The sequence below is a fragment of the Copadichromis virginalis genome, linkage group LG3 (assembly GCF_057382275.1).
Source record: "Copadichromis virginalis isolate Kocher_CV1m ecotype Utaka linkage group LG3, C_Virginalis_male_GT1.1, whole genome shotgun sequence".
In the NCBI taxonomy this organism is placed as follows: domain Eukaryota; kingdom Metazoa; phylum Chordata; class Actinopteri; order Cichliformes; family Cichlidae; genus Copadichromis; species Copadichromis virginalis.
In genome coordinates, this window is record NC_140620.1 from 45,688,415 (window position 1) to 45,702,768 (window position 14,354).

The following is a 14,354-nucleotide window of genomic DNA, read 5'->3' on the forward strand; positions in this document are numbered from 1 at the left end:
AAGAGATGTGCTCGTTGTTCATACACAGGAAGATTTTCACAAGGAGGCAGCACAAATACTGAGCTGTGGGATTTACTTGTCAACTGCGTTTAAAACACGTGCGAGATAACAAACGGTGGATGCAGTAATGGTTAAAAAATATATATATAATATATCTGCGGTATTTGGTCGCTGACAGCTTAATGCACATCATCGTCTGAAAGCTAGCTAGGAAATAAATGGAGACAGTCGGATGAGTGCTTGTGATATTCAGCTTTCTCACTCCAGCCGATCATAGAGAAATGTTTGCTTCACCGTATGCTGGGAGTGCAACTTAAATTGCAACCTATTATGTCAGAATGCAGAGTTGTAATTGGCATTTCTTCACATTTCAACAAAAGTCTCGGTGTCCCTTTTAATGTCAGGAGAAACGGTGAAAGCAAAACTGAAAAACAAACAGTCTCATCTAACCTAAAAGGGAACAAAATGTGGCTCAGCATTAGCATTTGAAATCTGCAGTTCCTCACTCAGCTCCGAGCTTCTGTGTCTGAAAGTACAGAGCACAGTTTGGAGATTTAACTAAGCACGAGAACTCGGCTCAATTCCCAAAGCAGCCGCCAACCACCCAACTGCACAGCACTTTTGGAAAATAGACACACAGGTAACTGATTTCTCCGCTGACAATGCAACAGAAGAAAAAGCTTGCTCTATCATTCCAACCATCTGGAAGTCTGGCTCAGACTTGAGGCTGATGTGTAACTTTTAATTGGAGAGACAGTGGTGGGAGGCAGAAGAGTAGGAAGGAATGATCCCAGTGGATAGACAGGCAACGCCTGCTGCCAGATGGACAACCTGAGTTTGCTGGTGTGTACACCATTTTATTGTCAGGCCAATGTGATCTGTGCTCTGTTTCTAAAGCGCTTGATGGAGAGCCATTGCTTAGTCCAGGGCATCCCAAGTGCTGCAAAATGATGTTATTTTCACTGGCAGGATTAGGCACAGGCAACGCTTGTTTTCTGTTTCCAAAAGAAAAAACATTAGGTGGAACTAACCGTTTACTGCATCCTTCGTACAAACCCATTAAGTTAGGTAAAAAATTTCAATTTCGATTTAAATCAGGGCCATCCTTATTTCCCATCTTCTACATCTCTGCATTATATACTGTCACAATGTTAAATAATGACTTCAGAGTGTCTACCAATAATCCTTATGAGCTCAGACTTCAGAGTGTACTATAATAAATGTGCTGTTTCAGACAGTGTTTTCTAACACTGAGAACAGAAATCTTTATTAATGGTCATCTCAGGCCAACTCCTCTGACTGTGAGCACAGCAGCTCCACCCACCTGGTTTTCAAACCTCAAGTTTTAAAGTGGCGACCAGTCAGAAGAAAGCTGGCTTAAGGATAGCAACATGGCTAATTACAGACAGAGGCTGAGCAGCTGCACACTATAGGATACACTATATGAACATGAGTTAATATAGTGTATATAGTGTACCTCTTTATCTTTGAATTCAGATGTTTACAGTCCCATTGGCGGGGCTCCGTAATGTAGTGGTTTATACAGTCGGCTAACAAGCGAAAGAGCCCCAGCTGTGTCAGGAAGGGCATCCGGTGTAAAAAATCTGCCAAATCAAACATGCGGAGCTACCCGCTGTCATGAAGCCTTGCTTTTCAGTCCCATTGCACAGGTGTATAAAATCAAGCACTTATCCATGCAGTAAAGAAGAACTCACTGAATTCGAGTGTGGTGCTGTGATAGGATGCCACATTGGACACAAATCAGTTCATTAAATGTCTTTCCTCCTAGATATTCCACGATCAGGTGTAAGTGATAATATTGCAGTATGTAGGAATCACGGCAACGAAGTGGCAGACCATAGAAAGCATCAGAGTCCTGAGGTGCATAGTGACTCAAAAACAATGTGCCGGCAGCTTCATGGCGTGGGGTTCAAACAACTCCTGTGGCTGTAATGTGTAGATGTCCCTGTATTTTCCCCATGTAGGGTTATATTAAACTGTGAGTCATGCAAAGCTACTCTAGTAGGATCCAGAAGTACCGTTTTGTTAGAAATGATTACAATTGGTTTCCTTTTAATGATGTAGAATTAATTGATAATTGATTGGGTTGCTATATGGAATATATGTGCCAGAGTCATGTAAGCATAATACAGTACAGTGTGTTTTTCATTATAAGATGATGCGGCTAAATTATAAAGATGGCAGATAGTGGCAGAAATGTGGTTGCTCTCTAATTTATGTATGAGAGACAGAGTTTGGAAGGTGTGCTGTTGGTTTGTCAGTATGATCAGTTTTAGTTTTGCAAACTTCTCATTGTGAACCTGAGTATAAACAAGCAGTTGTGCAGCAGTGGGTGCCTTCACATTTATTCAGCCTCCATGCAAACCCTGCTGTGCATGAAGCTCCGACAAAAGTCGAAATGTTGAAATAACAAATCCTGTGCTGGGTGGCCGTGTTGTGCAGAGTTGTACTATATCAACTTTTCCAGCACTCTTGTTCCCCGCTATTTCAAAATATGTTAATTTTCATGAGTATTTGTAATACACTAAAGTAGGTGGCTTCCACATCCAAAACTACTAGCTGCCACCAGAGTTGTTATAGGTTTGTATTTTTCACTGGTTACTCATGGGTTTGTTTAGAGCTATTTCTTTTATTGCAGAAAAATGTGTAGATTTAATTTAGATTTCATCTTTCTGTATTATTATCTGAGTGGTCAGGGACATGATTTAGCGATTTCAGAACAGGTGTTACTGTAAACAAACAACTGACTCAGAGTTGTGTTTAGACTCCTGTACCAATGCCCAAAAATACTTGTAATTTTTACAAGGAAGACTAAAATCTGTGACATTATTTTCATTTTTTGTGTGTTTTTCAGTAAGTATTGTAAGCGAATACTTGCAATATTGTAGTGGTATGTTATATATTGGATATATTGGCTAGTGCTTGTTAAAAGTCAAAATGGCTAACTGTAACACTGTATACCAGTGTGAAAGGCATTTACACCAATATACTGGATTTTCATCTTTATAATGAAAGGCAGAAAACATCAGCCCTACCCTGTAACACACAATACGATACTATAAAATAGCTGTATAAAGTACAGTATCCATATGCAGATATTTTAATACCCTATTAAGAGCATTGCGAGTAAATATGTAAAATCTGTGCTACAGCAAAGAATGAGCTGCACAGTTATAAGGAAAGCTTGACGGCTGTTAGGGTGAAAATGAACTAAAAACAGTGTGAGCAGTGCCTGGTTCGAGAGTTTTGAAACCGACAGTCTGACATAAAATCAGAAAACGCTCTGGAGTCACCTGGCTCCTCGCACCCCTCCCTCTCTTGCTCCATTCACCAGGCTCCTCGAGCGTGTGTGTGTGTGTTTTTCTTCATTTCACACCTCCCTCACACTGCATATTCATTTTTCACTATTGCCTTTCCGCTACCACCCCACCCCCACTCCACGCCCAACCTCAAACCCCCTTGACGTGGGCATTCAATTTGTACTGTATGTTTCATTCCTGCTCATATTTAAATGTATTTCATGTCGGCTGCTTTTAATTAACTCGCTGTATATGCGGGGTGGGGGTGGGGGTGGGGGGTGCAGACAGACAGATAAAAACTCCTCACATCCACCAATGAGTTACACTGGCAATCATTTACCACTTAGACAGTAGTGAAGAAGCCCCCTGTTTGTTGCCCCGGCAACCGGTGCCTTGGTGATTGATTCCTCGCCAGTGTGGCATCGCTGCAGGGAATAGAGCGTGTGAGCTTAGCATGCTTGCTACATCTTTCTAATTAAAATGGGATTACAGAGTCATCGCCGTTGTATGTTCAAACAAATGCAAGGCTGTGAAAGAAATCAATTTTGGTAAATGTCAAGGCTGTTAAATACAACAAATGTAAGCGAGCTCAATGCACCGACTTGGACACTCTGAGTCTACGTGAAGGGTGTGTTTCCGTACGATTTGCATGTCGGGCTCGCGGTGATTGACAGTCCAGAAGTCGCGGCCTTGATTGACAGCGCCGGGATCACGTTAGGTAGCGCAAATCGACAAGACGCAACAATTAGTCTGCTAATCAGAAAATAGTCTCCAAATTGGAGCTTAATGTACACTTTAAATGAACAGCGCTTTCTTCGTGTAATTGGATTAGACAATTCAATCATATCTGTGTAGTTTACACTGTAGTGTCTCAGAGCGCTGCGTATCGAGGGGGCAGCGCCGCTCCCCCTGCAAAGCATCGCTTCATTACTTCAGATTTTACCATGGCTGTTTGCACTTATGCCAATGGGACAGTGAAGCACTCCGATATTATGTTTCAAAACACGATTGTACTTACATGTGAATGAGAAATGAGATACTAGACACTGCGGCAGAGGTTGGGGAAATAAAAATTCAGTGTGCTGTGGCAGCATTTAAAATGCTTCTGCAGAACCGGTGGCTCCATTTTATTTATGAACAACAAAGCCTGTGTCGCTAATTGGCTATCCTAGTGCTACCTTTGCCTTCTTTTCTAAACACATACAAGAACTTGTTTCCTAGTTATGCCCCCTTGTAGCATGTTGTTCAAGGCCAAACTATGACTTCTTTTTTTCTTGTTGGTTTGTGTTATTGTTGTGACAATTGTGCGCTTGAGAATTCCGGCCTTTAGTTTGTAATTCATAAATTTTAGTGCGCTTTTGAACCCCGCGACAAACCCAGAGTGACTCTACATGTCCTCAGCGTAAAAAAAAGAGAGAAAAAGCAAGATAGAGTAAGCGCTAGTCAGCGAATGAGCAACTACAGATAGAACAGGAGTGTGACATACAGAGTAAAAGAAAAATGAGGTCTCGAGGTTTTCAAATTTCAATCACTACAATGCAGTTACTTAGGTGTAACTGGTGTAACACAGTGCCTTGGGCCTGTTCCCAAGCGGAGCTCTTTGGCACCGGCTGTGTGGGATGTGCCATTACAGCAAAGGTAATAATAGACCAGGGAATTTATAATGTGATGCTTTTTACGTGCCTATGAAAGAGAGCCTGAAAGCCCGAGACTGCTGGCAGGAAAAAAAAAATCATGTTTGGTTGTAAACGACGGAAAGCCTGTTATTGCCTGATATGTCATGCAGGTGAAACATATATTAAACCTCTCATGAAGGACCTCTGCAGCGGAACACATTTTAATTCTGCCCTTGTAGAAATGTGAAGCGGGTCTACCTGCAAAGCTGAGGTGTAGCACGAGTAAGGCATACCTCTACTATATCATCGCACCAAGCAGGGGTTTTTACAGGGCTCCCCGTGGCTAACAAACTACTCCCTGAAATGAAAGTGCAGTTACAGCCTTATGAGACACAGTGCTTGGATTAAGCATAAATCACACACCTTCTTCTGTTGCCCTTTCAATCTGCGCTCAGATTGGCCACCTGACTTTTGTGTGCTCAGCAAGCGCGCTAACTCATTCTTTTCCTTTGTGTTATGAGAGAAAAATGAGAACTTGGAGCAGAGGCAAGTTTTTGTTTTTGTGCGTGCAAACTAAAACCTATTTGTCTGAATAACATTCAGCATGCTACATATTTGATTCAGTTGGTTTAATACATGCACAAAGCTCTGATAAACATAATTGTCTTTCAACAGGAAATGGCTGATAAAAAAAACCATGTAGCTGTAGGGCTGATTTACGCAGCCCTGTTTCTTAAACATGTAAATTAAAAAAACACAATGCAGTGATTTGGAAATAAGTCAAATCTAGCATTTATTTGGAAATATATAAAAAAGTAATATTTCAACCAAAAACTTATATTGTTTTGTTTTTTTGTCTGTTTGTGTTTTTTAAAATTGGCTAAAATTTAATGCTAGCTGTTTACCACCATGTTGCATCACCTCCTCTTTAATCAACACTGTAAGCTCTTGGGGACTAAAGAGCTCAGCTATTGTAGTTTTGAAAGCAAAATGTTTATGATTTAGCTTGATGAAGGATTTGAACAGTTTGTGTGGACTTATTTTCGGAGTCTAACATGTTAGCGCTGTAGGTTTAGCACCCAGATTTTTTATTTATTTAATTATGTATCACACTAAGTGTACCATGTGCAGAATGTGGCTTTTATCTGGCCTTCTTTCATAAAAGACATCATCTTTATGACTCGTTTGTATATGCGTTAGGTAAAAAAAAGCATCACTTTGGGGAAGAAAGGTGATTAAGTGACTCTGAATGTGATACGGTTGTTGGTCTGAGTAGTTCACAATATGCTGACCTTCTGGGATGGATTTTCCCACACAAAGAGAATGGTCGGTAAAAGTGAAAATATTCAGCGAGCAGCAGTTCCCTGGATAAAAACGCCTTGTTAATGTAAGAGGTTGATGATAGGAAGGCAACAGTAACTCAAATCACCACTTGATAAAACCAACGTATGCAGATGAGCATCTTTGAACACACAACATGTTGAACGTTGAAGTGGATGGGCTAGAGCAGCAGAAGACCACACCATGTGCCACTCTTGCCAGTTCACTACAATTCACACAGACTGATAAAATTGGAGAGTAGAAAATATAAAGGCCTGTATTAAGTTTTTCATTAAACATTTAAGTGATTCAGAGAAGGCTTGGGAGAAAGTGATGTGGTCAGATGAAACCAAAATCAAGCTATTTGGCGTCAACCCAACCCGACGTGTTAGGAGAAAGAGAAATGCTGACTATAACCCAGAGAACAGCATCCCCAAATTCAAGCACGAAGGTGGAAACGTTGTGCTTTGGGGCTGTTTTTCTGTTGGATGTACTTTAAAATATTGGACGAGAACCTCCTTCCCTCAGCCAGAACACTGAAGATGGGTCATGGATGGGTCTTCCAGCATGACAGTGAGCCAAAACATACCATCAAGGCAACAAAGGTGTGACTAAAGAAGGTCATGGAGTGTCCTAGCCCGTCTCCAAACCTCAATCCTATAGGAAATCTGTGGAGGGAGTTGAGCCAAGAAACCTGACGCATAAAGAGTTTCTGTAGACCAAAATCCTCAAGACCAACTACAAGAAACATCTCACTGCTTTGCTTGGGAAACAAGAGTTTCTCCACCAAGTACTAAGTCATGTTTTGTTTGGGGATCAAGTGCATATTTCACTCATTGACATGCAAAACAATTTATAACTTGTATGTAGTGTGTTTTGGTTAGTCTTTCTCTATGACAATATCATAATAACGACTTGTCAGTCCTTTGTAAGTGAGCAAACATACAAATTCAGATGGGTTTCAAAAAATAATTCCCCCCATGTACATATGATAGATGCTGGCTTTTGAATTTTGTACTGATAACAAGTAAGATAGACCCAGGGTGGTCACAGGACCTCAAAAAGTCTTAATATTGATTTAGGCAGCTCGGGCATGAGGCTGGCAGTACAAGATGATGAGGAGGATAAAGAAAAAGGCCTGGTTAGCCAACATGCTTGTTAGACTATTCAGCTGGGAGGTTTAAGAACTTGTTGGTTTGGAATACTAATTACATTTGGTTAACACAATTAAATAATGACATCAAACTTCACCAAATACGTTCATTTTAGATAGAATAATCCTTTAATTGTCCCAGAAGGGGAAATTTGGTTGTATCAGCAGCAAAAAAACACACATATACAAAAAAGAACGGGACAGAACAGAAAACATGATTGCAGACTCATTTATTTATTGTGTGGTTTTAAGACAAACTGTCCTTTAGTGTTTCTGCTGGCAATGACATGCACTGCAAAGCTACCTGTTTATAGTTACTGATTGAGTAAAAGCATGTGTTATGCATGAATTAGAACAATTATCCTAGAAAGTGCCAAATGCAGTGCTACCTGCTAGTTAGCATAGTAGCGTGCTGATAGCGAGGCTGTAATGCCCGACAACAAAAAGATATATCACACACTGTAAGAGACTATCCTGCCAGCATTGTCAGAGTTGTGCCTTGAAATGAGCCCAATGCCATTCTACAGACTAAAAGAAAGGAAATAGTGACACATCTGTATAGTCACATCTTCCCCAGGATAACAGGAGACTGAATGACGGTTTATCCGGCTGGAGGAGAATGATAGTGTGTGTTTCTTTTCCCTTTTGGGGTGTTTGTTAGATATCACACATACGTGTGTGCGAACAGCGTCAGGTTCGCTCTCCTCTTGAGCAGAGAAGAAAACCATCTGGGATTGTGTTTGTGTTAAGCAAAGTGCAACGGTTTTCCTCTCCCTCATTCACACAGGCGCCTGGCATCATGCAGGGACTAATGTGGAATCTAAATCTGGACCTTGTTGATAGAAAATGGCAGGTCACACTGTTTGGCATGTGACTCTCACAAACCCCAGTGCAAGCAATGGTGCTAATAGATAATTGCCAGCATAATAGGAGGTGACATATTGCATGATGTCAGACTCGGAGCCGACGACTTTGCCTGCGGGTAGCTCCGCTTTACTTCAAAATCTCCACGTTTTAGATTTTAGGTTGTCAGATAAAACTGAAAAATGATGTGTTGTAATTTTTATAAAGCTTAGAGTGAATCTAGACTCACCATTACCTCCAGTGTAACAACTTAAACTGCAGTATGTACAAAACAGTGCATCACATGAGTATCAAACTTTCTCGCCTTTTCTGAATTTGTACCTGGATAGGACCAATTTATGTGCAAACCTCTTATATCTTTGCTCGCACACGCACGCACGCACACACACGCTGACTCCTCTCTTACACACACACACACCCTCAACATAGCAGTTTGCTGTGGACTCACACTGCCTCCCTGCACCTCCCACTCATCCTACTGATTGGAGTTGTCAGGAGTCAGAGGGTCACAGTAGAGGATGTCAATAGGGCTCATTCACAGACACGGAGAAGCACATACGCACACTCAGACTGGCGCACGCACACACACACACACACACACACACACACACACACACACACACACACACACACACACACACACACACACACACACACACAGATACACTGGAAAGCCATAAAGGAAAGAAGCAGACAAAATGACAGACAATAATACAGTCCTATCTTAAGCATGTATAAACACACCCCACAATCACCCCATCATGTCAATAGCTGTGTATCAGCTCCGTCTCCCACTCACTGAAGCCGTGCACGGCAATGCAAGTGAAGAGCATTCAATTTATATTCATTATTCACCAGTCAGCTGCCTTGATTTCAGTGATTGGATATACCCTCTGCCACCTCCCACCCCCTATTTCTTCTGTCCCATGGGAAGGGTTCTTGTGTGGCTAATTTAGTGTGTATGACTGCATGCCTGTGTGTTTAATGGTGCTTGGTGTGTCTCAGCAAGAGGGCTATTGGGATACATGATGACAACACAAATGATTGGATGGTTTTGTTCAGGACTTATCTGCAGAGAGAAGTGGTGTGTGACACTGCAGATTCTGGTATCGGTCCAATACCGAGTAACTTCAGGGCCGGTATCAATACTGAATTTCATACTGTTACTTTATCCGCCCACCTCTAATGGTGATACCAGCTTCTTAGATGACAGTCTAGGTTCTCTGTCATTCACATCATGGTAGTCGTGATAGCTTGAAAAAAAGGCAGATGGGCTTCTCTAGCGCCTCTCAGCCAAGAGACTTCTTCACTTCCAGAACAACTTGTGGACAGTCTCAGGTAAAAGCAAACAAACAAAATAAAACGCTAGTGGTCCAGCTGCCTTCTTTTCATGCTTTGAAGACATTTCATGAAAATGTCCAGCGACCAGGTTTTCCCTCATGCAGAAGTAGAGCTGGGCGATAGAACGATAACGATATGTATCGCGATATAACTTTTACTCGATAGAGAAATTAAGCTATCGCGATAGACCTCGCCGCTCTTGTCCTCTTAAAAAAAAAAAAAAAAAAAGGTCAGCCAATCCAAATTAAGTAGCGCAGAGCCGAACCAATCACAGCCGCAGCGTCACGTCGCGTGACTTGTTACGTACAGCACAAGTGCCAAGGCGCACGTGTGTTTGTTTGGGAATGGAGCCAGCGCGTAATGGAGGAAATGAGTGCGCCGACTAGAAAAATCAACCGAGCGTGACCGAAGAGAAAACAGATGATGGTTCCAACGCCGGAGAGATTGTCAAACGGAAGAGCCAAAGAAGTTCCGTAGTGTGAAGGTATTTCGGCTATTTCAAGTCTGACAAAAAACAGAGTAGCGTGCACTGTAAATTGTGCCGAAAGCAAGTCTGGAAATACAATAAACTGGTGCATGCGTCACACTGTGCGCCGCGTTATTGTTTCGGTGAAATGAATTTCTACAATACTGTTACTGTTAATTCTACTCTCTGCAGTGTTTAAATGCTTACATATACACACAGTTACTGTCCGTCCACACATACGACTCGGTTCTGCTTCTATGCCCCAGCTTTGTTTACTTTTTCCCACCGAGGCTTCTAGACTTCTGATTGGCCAACATTTCTGCACGGTTAGGATTCTAGCGCCACCTGCTGCTTTGGCATGTTCATAGCAGCGTTTTCTTTCATTTCTCCCTTTATGTGTGGACGGGATTATTTTTTAAAACGAAAACGGAAAATCTCAGTTTTCAAAAATACCCGTGTACGTGTGGACGTAGCCTCAGTCTCTGACTGGAAGCGCTAATTCGTCATTCGGCTTTTGTCAGACTAAAGTAACTGTTAAAACTGTTTGAAAAGCTCAGCTATACAACAAGGAGAGATTGAGAATTTCCTTTTAGTTCTCAGTTTATTTGATATTGACAAAAGTTAGTCAGTTTTGTCTGTTCTTCTGTAAAACAAACTAAGATTTATTTTTAGAATTAATACTTTGTTTCTAAGTGGAATTGACAATTTAGTCTGTTTCGTTTGTTCTATTTTGAAACTTAAACGCTTTAGTGGCTGCCTTTTGTGTAGTTTGCAATATTTGCCTTTATTTATCTGAAAAAGTCTCATGTTCCTTAAGTACATCTACCCTGTTGAACTTATTATGGGAAATAAATATTTAAATAAAAACAAGCTGCTGATTATTTCACATTTTACTTGTGAGCAACGGCACATTTAAATCTTACAAATATAGTTATTTGGCTTATATCGTGATAGATATCGTTATCGCCTGAAATGAAAAAAACATATCGTGATATGAAAAAATCTCATATCGCCCAGCTCTATGCAGAAGTAATCTCGTTTGTGTCACGGCGACGGATGGCCGGTACTGAATAGGACTCAGGTGCAGAAACCCAGAGCGGAGACAGTAGATGATTTAACAGTTTATTACGGTTAAGTGCAAGGGGGAAAAAAAGGGAAACGTGGCAAAGACAGAAAATGACGAGACGTGGAGCCTTGGTGTGGCGTGCCCAGGGGAACGTGGCTAGGGCGAGGGAACGAGGCCTGAGAAGTGGAACGGAGCTGAGTGGGGAACAGTCACACTGAGGGGAGAGGATATAGGAGTTAGGCAGGTAGTGAAGGCAGCTCAGAAGTGGCCAGTATAAGAGCAGCAATTCTTACTTGCAGTTAGGGACCTGGAGTGTTTGAGAGGGGGATGATGAAGATCCAGGGGAGGCTGAGTGGCGTGGAAAGGCTGACCTGAGATCTGGGGCTCCAGATGGAGTGTGATGGCAGGAGGGCAGGCAGGTGAGGCACAGAGGGATTTCCAAAATGATCACTAGGTATCCCGAGTCCGGAGGTGGAGTGAGCCAGGGTGGGTACAGCAACTGTAGCACAAAAGAGTCTTTGTTAGTAAGATAAATCACAGCGAGAATTTGAAACACAAGACCTGTTACCAACATGGGTTGATGACGAACTGGCAGTGAGTGAACATCGATGTGTGGTTTAAATCCCTCTGGCTTGATAGCCTGCAATAGGCTCCAGGTGTGCAGGAGCTGGAGTTGGCCCTGCCCAGGGGCGGATCCCAGGTCAGTTCAGGAGCCTAATGGAAACTCCAGCCACCCACCGTAGACCATGACAGTTTGAGAAAATCGATGCCTTATTTTCTGAAGTACTTGAAGGAAAGAGGGTGAACACACAGTCAATGTTGTACTATGTATGATTATCCCATTTTTAAGTTTAACCTCCTACAAAGAGTTTTTAAAAAAACCTTTTAAGTCTGCTCGCTCCTCCACACTATGGTGAGTTTATTGCCTAAATGAGACAAGAAGCAGGCAGGCAAGAGGAAAATAGATAATTGTTAGACATAGGACAAAATAATATTACCACAACATACCTGACACTGAGTGTCAACACAATGAAATTAATTCCACCACCAATTTGACTGACCAGACTTACCACTGCGGACACAGAAATGCAGTAAAATACACTTCCTGCTTTTTGGCTACTTTCCTGTCTTGAATTGAAGAAGCTTCTCGGATGAGAGGTGAAATGTCTTCAAGTAGGGCTGCTCGATTATGGCAAAAATGATAATCACGATTATTTTCACTGAAATTGAGATCTCGATTTTTTGACGATATTTATTTAACCCTTTAAGACCTACCATAGAACCAAGTCCGCCAGAGCTTATATTATTTTTTTTTACATGCTGTAGTGCCATTTTTGGGAGCATTTCAAGTTGCTATACATCAATACAACTGTTATAGCCCATATTTTAATAATATGTATGCATTAAGTCCATAGTAATTACATTAATTGCAAAAAAGTGCAATAAACTACAAAAAAATTGAAAATCGTTTTTGTTTTTTTTTTCATATATTTCTACTTGGGGAAATTTAAGAGCCTACAAGTAAAAAACTACATTTTCTGCGAAAATGACGTCACTTCCGGTTCCGGACAGGAAATGGCGGACATGCGATAGTTCCAGTTGACGTCTTTTTCAATGTGGGAAGTGTTACAAACAGCTGATCGGATCGGCAAAGTGTGTTTCTGGAATATTATGTTTTTGTTGCTGCAAGCGCTGTTTATGCAATTTTTCCAAAGCTTTATGTGGAAGGAAACCGTGACCCAGGACAAGCTGATGGCATAAGATGTAAGTACAACTCCTCTGGTTTCATATGCAAAACAAATTATTGCGCTAGCTTACGCGGTTCCGGTTCTACAGGGATTTAAAGGGTTAACAATAACAATGTATTGAATAATGACTTTAAAAAATAATATAAAATAGTGTGCAAATATTGATAACAGTGCAAATGTTTGCAATATAAAAAATAAATGAAAAATGTAAACATCTATGTTTAGTGAACTTTGCAGTGTTGCTCTGTGGTGCAGCTATGACACCGTAGCAAAGTTTACACACTGTCTACTTGATCCACGTCTAACTCCGCCAACCCATAATGTTTCCACACCACTGAAGTTTTTTTTTTTTACCTCTCTTTTCAACCAACGGCAGTCACTCTCCTCTCCAAATAACTTCTGCTTAGCTTTCCGAGCTTCCCTCGGGTCCTCTTAATTGTTGTGATGCGTGTTCGAAATGCAGAGAGGTGCGCTCGATTTGCCACACGGAGCAGCGCGAGAGTAAAGCACGAGGGAGGGGCTAATAATCGGCTCAGTCATTTTTAATGATCGTTGAAAGCCCAGATCGTAATCGTGATTAAAATTCGATTAATTGAGCAGCCCTATCTTCAAGCAACTTAAAGAAGTCCAGATGCTTTTCTTTACAAGCTCCTTTGACTACGATGACCTGGATGACTGAGAAGCTTCACAGACACTTACCTTTCTTATTTAGTTATGCTCATATTGTGCTGCATCTAGATAAATGACTCACACTGCATTACATGTAATAAAACAGCTGTATTGGATACCATTGTTATCCAATGCGGCATTTTGCGTAAATCATGTGAATGCATGCATTGGTTTTGATTTACTCCCTCGGGAATTTTCTGCCGTTTACATCTGCGCTGTTTACATTCCACCAGATGCTAATGCTAAGCTAGCGTTAGCACAATTGAGCAGCAGCATCAATAACAGCCTGGTAGCACACCCGGACAGTGTCTTTATTGCGGCTGGGGATTTTAACCACGCGGACCTGAAATCTGTACTTCACAATTTCCACCGTAATGTGAAGTGTGCTACCAGAGGAGATAGAACGTTGGACCAGGTGTACACCAACATGGCGAATGCGTACAGAGCCCAGGCTTATCCCCACCTGGGTCTGTCAGACCATCTCTCCCTTCTGCTACACCCAATATACACACAAAAGATCAAGAGCACTGGGATTACAACCAAAACCGTGAGAACATGGCCGCAGGACGCTATTCCGATGCTTCAGGACTGTTTCCACTGCACAGACTGGGATGTATTCAAGGTGCAGGACACTGACAATCGTGTCGCATTGGACAGTTACACCTCCACTGTCTTGGACTACATCTGTTTCTGTGTGGACAATGTAACAACTTGGAAACGATTCCGTGTGTTCCCTAATAATCCACCCTGGATGACACACGGAGTTCAACAACTTATTCGAACAAGGAACA

The 14,354-nt window shown here is 41.7% G+C and overlaps 1 protein-coding gene and 1 long non-coding RNA gene across 3 annotated transcripts in view; one reads left to right on the forward strand and one right to left on the reverse strand.

Annotated features, from left to right (window-relative positions):
• Positions 1 to 14,354, forward strand: part of LOC146714999 (glucosidase 2 subunit beta-like) — a 175,177-nt gene that overhangs the window by 90,310 nt on the left and 70,513 nt on the right. The gene's annotated exons all lie outside the window — the stretch shown is intronic.
• Positions 11,189 to 12,417, reverse strand: LOC146715001 (uncharacterized). The gene is made up of 3 exons (XR_014919318.1): positions 11,719 to 12,417; positions 11,440 to 11,645; positions 11,189 to 11,360 (listed from the first exon to the last, which is right to left on the reverse strand). It is a non-coding gene; the product is annotated as an uncharacterized LOC146715001 (long non-coding RNA).